This window comes from Parus major, unplaced genomic scaffold, assembly GCF_001522545.3.
Source record: "Parus major isolate Abel unplaced genomic scaffold, Parus_major1.1 Scaffold342, whole genome shotgun sequence".
In the NCBI taxonomy this organism is placed as follows: domain Eukaryota; kingdom Metazoa; phylum Chordata; class Aves; order Passeriformes; family Paridae; genus Parus; species Parus major.
The window spans coordinates 14,925-20,803 of record NW_015379284.1 but is presented as its reverse complement, the minus strand read 5'-3'; the positions used below and the strand labels follow the sequence as shown (position 1 = coordinate 20,803).

The 5,879-nt window shown below is 50.5% G+C and overlaps 2 long non-coding RNA genes and 1 other non-coding gene across 3 annotated transcripts; 2 read left to right on the top strand and 1 right to left on the bottom strand.

Moving 5' to 3' along the window:
* The first annotated feature begins 17 nt into the window (after nucleotides 1-17).
* Nucleotides 18-4,133, top strand: LOC117243780. Its single transcript, XR_004495676.1, has 2 exons — nucleotides 18-3,100; nucleotides 3,367-4,133. It is a non-coding gene; the product is annotated as an uncharacterized LOC117243780 (long non-coding RNA).
* On the bottom strand, nucleotides 1,080-5,388 carry LOC107198852. Its single transcript, XR_001519128.2, has 2 exons — nucleotides 4,524-5,388; nucleotides 1,080-4,077 (listed from the first exon to the last, which is right to left on the bottom strand). It is a non-coding gene; the product is annotated as an uncharacterized LOC107198852 (long non-coding RNA).
* On the top strand, nucleotides 3,686-3,759 carry TRNAR-UCU. Its single transcript has one exon. It is a non-coding gene; the product is annotated as a tRNA-Arg (tRNA).
* Nucleotides 5,389-5,879: the final 491 nt, after the last annotated feature.

The following is a 5,879-nucleotide window of genomic DNA, read 5'->3' as shown; positions in this document are numbered from 1 at the left end:
GAGCCCTCGGGGTGAGGCGCGGCCTGCGCGGGACAAGGCCCGGGGGGAAGCGAAAATGCCCTGGAGTGAGGGGGATTTTTCCAGGAAAACTGGAGAGAGCTGGAATAGAGAGGGCAGGAGGTGGCAGGGATGGAAGGATTTCGTTCCCAGCGCCTAAAGGGGCTCTGAGAGCCCAGGAGAGGGACTTTGGGAAAGGGAGCGGAGTGCGGGACAAAGTTTGAGCTGAAGGAGGGGAGGTTCAGGTGGGATTTGGGGAAGAAATTCCTCCCTGGGAATAACCTGGCACAGATTATTCCATGGCTGCCACATCCCTGGAAGTGTCCAGGGCCAGCTTGGAGCAACCTGGGGTAGTGGAAAGCATCCCTTGGGTCATCCTGGATCCCTTCCCACCCCAACCATCCCTGTGAGCATCCCTGTGATCATCCCTGTGATCATCCCTGTGATCATCCCTGTGATCATCCCTATGATCATCCCTGTGATCAGTGGCCGTGTATAATTTTAGTTAATAAGTTAATTTATAAGTTTAGTTAATAATAAGTTTGTGGCTGAGATCCAACGTTCTCCCCAGGTACATCAGCCTCTCTCCACTCCTTTTATTCCTGATGCTTTTTGCTTCAAGCTGGGATGTAAAAACATCCCCTCTGGGGATTGATGTCCAGCAAAACACAATCAAATCATTTGTGTGCGGCACTTTAGTCGCTTTTCAAAAGTCCACACGCTGTATTTTAACTAAAAGCTTCGATAAGTAGTAAAAAGGTGGAAAAACAGCCACTTATTCTGCAAGTTTGGCACAACCACCGATGCCAGCCCATGGCACTGATGGCAAAACCTCCCAAAATTGTGGCTGTGCCTCATGTGATCATTTCAGGGGAGCAAAATGCAGGAGTTCCTGATAAGTGATTTTTAGATGAGCCCAGTCCTATAAAATAAGCCAGGCTCAGACAGTGGAGAGTTTGAAAATAAGTGAGATATGATGGTCAAACAAAGAGCAAGACACCTGGCTTGGGGGTGCTGCTAAAAATGGCTTAGAAAGGAAGAAAAAAAAGATTACACATTTAGGAAAAAAATAAGAATATAGCTGTTGTAAGGATTTGGGGAAGAGCCTGCACCATCACAGGTGTGTCAGTGGATTTTTTGCCTCGAGCCACACAGCTTTAACCCTCGTGGCTCTTGGTGGCTCTTGGAGAAGGTTTTATTGGGGAATTGGGTGGTTGTAGCAATAAAACCCTGTGGCTGTATTTATAGCTGTACTGTAAAACCTTTCTCTGGGTACCACAAAGCAGTCTCAGCTCCGGTAGGGATTTTCTGTTGCTGTTTCTTTCGGTGTGCAAAGGATTTCAGGATCTCTCAGCAGCGGTGCTGCTGCCCTGGAGCAGCTTTAGGTGAGGTGGATCTGAAAGCTCCATCAGTCATCAAATTGCTCAGAGTTTTGTCTTCCCAAAGGCCTTTCCCAGCTGTTTATTAGGTGGTAAATTCTCTGGGTTCACTCTGGGCCACTGCATCCTTGCTCCTGGCTCATGTTCTTGCTGTCTGGGAAATGATTTGTGGCCAGGGGTGACAGTTGGCAGCTTTTTCACTCCTGACACATTTCTGTGTGCTGGGGGCACAGAATGGGATGCACTGGCCTCCCCCAGCACCAAAAACAACCTGGTGGTGCCTGTGCTGCTCTCCCTCCAGTCTCTGCTTCCCAAATTTGGCCCATCTCGAAGGAGCAGAGGGACAGTTGGGACCTCAGGGGAGACTGACGGGGTTATTGAAGGTACAGAAACACCTGGCAGGTGTCCCCAGAGCTGGGTCTTGGGATGAGGATGAGGCTCTGGTGCTCTCCTGGTGGTGCTGCTGCTCCTCTGGCACAGCCCTGCTGCCCCTGGTTCTCCCCACACTTTCCCCTGACAGAAATGTGGCATTTTCATCAGGACATGTTCAAACTCCTGGTTCTTTCTGGGGTTTGGTGCAATTAGCACCAAAGGGGAGCTCCAGGCAGGAGGAACGAGGCTTCCTTCAAACCTCTGATTCCAGGGATGTGCCTGCCCAAAAAGCCACAGTCATTCTTCTGAGAGTTTTGTGCTATTTAATTAATCATCTCCAGATTTTCTGCTTGCTGGTGACTTCAAAGCAGGCACTTTTGAGGTGCAGCCTCCCAAAATCATATTGAAAGCTGGTGTCTTCATCCCCCAGGAGGAGCACACAGTCACAGGCTGTGGGAGATTTTTCTCATCCTTTAGAGCTTTATACCTTTGTCTAAGATTTTTTCTGTGACTTTTTTAAGCACAGCCTTTGGTCACCCTGCAGATGGGTGTTCTAGACTTTGAGTTTTCTCCAGGTCCCAGTGTGATCACAGTTGGTTCACAGAGGGATTTATTTCAAGGATTATCAATTTACTGGGTTATCTTTTGCAGCAGGAAGGGTTTTGCTGATAGAAATTCAACCTCTGCCTTCTTTCCCACCGTTCCAAGTTGGATTTTACTTGTCAAGACAACCATAAAGCCTTCCACGAGTGAAAGGAAAACCAAATCCTTTGGGTTTGCATTAGGTGTGCCGAGGTTGTCAGTGCTGTGCCTCTTCTCTTCAGCACCACACAACTTCACAGCTCAGTTTGGGCAGAGGTCAGGTCTTTTCCAGCCCAGGAGGGAGGCAGGGATCTGGCCCAGGACTGATTCTCTGGGATTTTAGCCATGAGCACAGAGGTGGCCCAGCCTGAGGCAGGAGGGACAGGCGCTGAGGAAAGCAGGGGTGCAGCAGGAGCTTGTCCTGTGCTGGTGGTGTGATCTTCATCATCTAAACCTGGGTGTTTGAGGGGGTTTATCCTCAATTCTGAGGTTCTGACCGTGGTTCCATGGCGTTGAATCTCCTCTTGTTTTATTCCTGCTGTTCTCCGCCCACATGAGCTGCCTGAGGTTGGACCTTCAGGTCACACTGACCTTGAGGCAAAAACTCCCTGTCTCAGGGAATTCCTCTTCTTGGATTGCACTTAAGATCTCCCCTTTCATGGGAATTGATGGCGTGTTTGGGAGTGAACAGCAGCCTGAAATTTGTGGGATTCCAAACGCACCCATTCCCAGCCAGGACTCCGTGACAGAGTTGGATCAATTGTTAATAGGTCAGTGGTTGTAAATGGACCTTTCCTGTTGTTTTGACATCGTCTCCATTTTTTTTCCCCCAACAGAAGAGGCACAATGTTTCTTCATTAAACCCCTGATTGACAGCTTGCTGAAAGGAAACCCACAGTAGCTGCTTTTCCTTTCTTTTCTCTGCTCAAACCTCAGGTTCTCGGCGCTTTTTTCACCCCGACAAGCAGAGCTCCCCTCACCATTGTCAGTGCTCTCAGCTAAATCCTCTTTCATCTTTATCCCTTGGCTTCTGCAGCGAGGAGGATGCCGTGATGCTGATGCTGAGGGAGATGCAGCGATGAACTCTGCTCCAGGATTTAGCTCTGCCCGCAGCCGAGCGCCGGGGATGCTGCGGAAAGGTTGCCAGAGAGGCGGATACCAGCCTGCATCCAGGTTTTTGCTGCATCCCCGCTGCCAGACGAGATATGGATGATCCCTGGGATTATTCCTGCCGTGTCCCTGCGCAGGGAGGGGATGCTGGAGGTGCTGCCGTGCCGGGGAGGTGCCGGTGGGTGCCGGACCCTGCGGCGCTGGGGATTTTTCAGTTCTGGAGCCGACGCTCCCCTCACGGTGAGGTCTCTGTGGCGCAATGGACGAGCGCGCTGGACTTCTAATCCAGAGGTTCCGGGTTCGAGTCCCGGCAGAGATGATCTCCAGGCAGGTGTCTCTTTTATTTTAGTGCCATTTCCCCTCCCAGTCCCCATCCATTGCATTTATAACGCCCCTGAGGGTTTGCATGGGGAGGGAATGACTTTTCCCGGCATGGCTGATGGATGTAACATCCCTGTTCTCCCTTCTGCAGGCGTTTCTCCTCCATCATCTCCCCCTTCCCTCATTCCCTTTGGTATCTCCTCCAAGCAGGTGTTTTAACCCCACTACTGCCCCATTTTTGATACCTTCCTCCTAAGGGAAGTTCTGTGCTCTCCAGTAGGGCCCAGCAGGGGTCAGAACCTTCTGGTGGCGTTTCCTGTCACAAATGAAGTCACTTTTTTCATGTGTGGCCAAAGAAGTGTAGATCTCTGATCTAAGTGTCCACCTTGGTGAATTTGGGTAGCTCAGTGCTCCCCACCTGGACCTTTGTACTCTGAAATAGTTTTAAACTGACAGAGGGCAGGGTTAGATGGGATATTGGGAAGAAATTGTTCCTTGTGAGGGTGGGGAGGCTCTGGCACAGATTATTCCATGGATGCCCCATCCCTGGAAGTGTCCAAGGCCAGGCTGGACAGGGCTTGGAGCACCTGGGATAGGAGAAGGTGACCCTGCCATGGCAGGGGAGGGACAGGACAAGTTTTAAAGTCCCTCCCAACCCAAACCATTCCATGGCTCCGTGCTCTCTGCACACCTGCCAATCCCAGGGTGCTCTCCCATTAACTGCATTTCTGGTCTCCAGTGGAAAACCAGTCCAGCACTGACCTTATTTTTCTTCTTGTGGTGTCTGTGCAAATGCTGGAGCTCAGCCTGTTTGGAAAACCAGGCCCTGCTGGTGCTGGAAGTTCTGCCCCCGTGTTCATCGTGGCAAAATTGTCATTTCCATCACATCTGGGGGGGAAAGGGCCAGAAGATTATGGAGAAAAAGAGGAAATATGTGGGCAGCAAGTGGGACACACCCAAAGGAAAGTTTGGTAGGAATGAGGGGAGAAAGGGCAGATTGTGCAGAGATCACTTCTGCCTTCAGCAAATGGAGAATGAAATATCTTCATCTGCATTTTGGGATGAGCAACAATAAAACTGCAATTCCAGCTTGGCTCCTCTGGGAAGGGTTGGAGCTCCTCTTCCCTTGAAGATGAGCGTGGAAGGGCTCAGGAGCAGGTCCTTGGTGTTCTGCTGAGAACCCCAGAGTGCCACAGGTTCAGGGACAGGCTGTTCCAGGGCAGGAGACCCCTGTGACCCCCCAAATTCAGGCACCAGAGCTGTCACTGCTTGTGTGGGATGAGCTCTGTTCATCACCTCACCCGTGTGAGGAGGACACAGAGCTCCCAACCCCTCTCAGTTACACTTTTGGTCTCCCTTGCCTTCTTTTGCTGAAGGTCCTGGAGCTGATTTTTGGCTTTTCCAGAACTTCCATCTGTTTTATAATCTTCCCAAACCTTCAGCTCCCCTCTTACCTCACCAGGTCGCCCTCAGGTGCACTGCCCAGGAGGTGTGAGGGTTCCTGTTCTCCCTGCAAGAAGAGAAATTCTCATTTGGAAAGGAAACAAATCAGCCAAATGTGCTGGGGAAGGTGAGGAAAATCGAGGAGTTCATTCCCTGCAGGACACAAACACTGAGTTACACCTGAGTTACACCTGAGTTCCACCTGAGTTCCACCTGTCCTGTCACTGCTGCAGGATGTTGTTCCCAACCTGGGTTTTTGGCAATGACCACGTGTGCAAACACAGTTCAAAAGCAATTCCCTGCTAATTATCCCACACTCCCCACCAGAATCAGGAAAACTTTGCTTTCTGCCCCAGAAAATTCCAAATTCCCAACAAAAAGGATGTTTGGGGTGCCCTGTACTGAACAGGGAGCTTCCATGGAATGTTACATTTATCCCTCCAGACCTCAGGCAGCTTCAGGCTCCTGGGGATGAATCCCCATCTGGAAGGGCAGGAATTCGTCTCTGAGATCCCCAAACATTACCAACAAATACAGGGAATTGTCCCTGGTAACCCTAGAACTGATGAAAACGGTGGAATGCTTTCATGGCAGTCCTGGAACCAAGAAAATAATGGAATTCTCTCCTGGCAATCCCAGAACCAAGAAAATAATGGAATTCTCTCCTGGCAATCC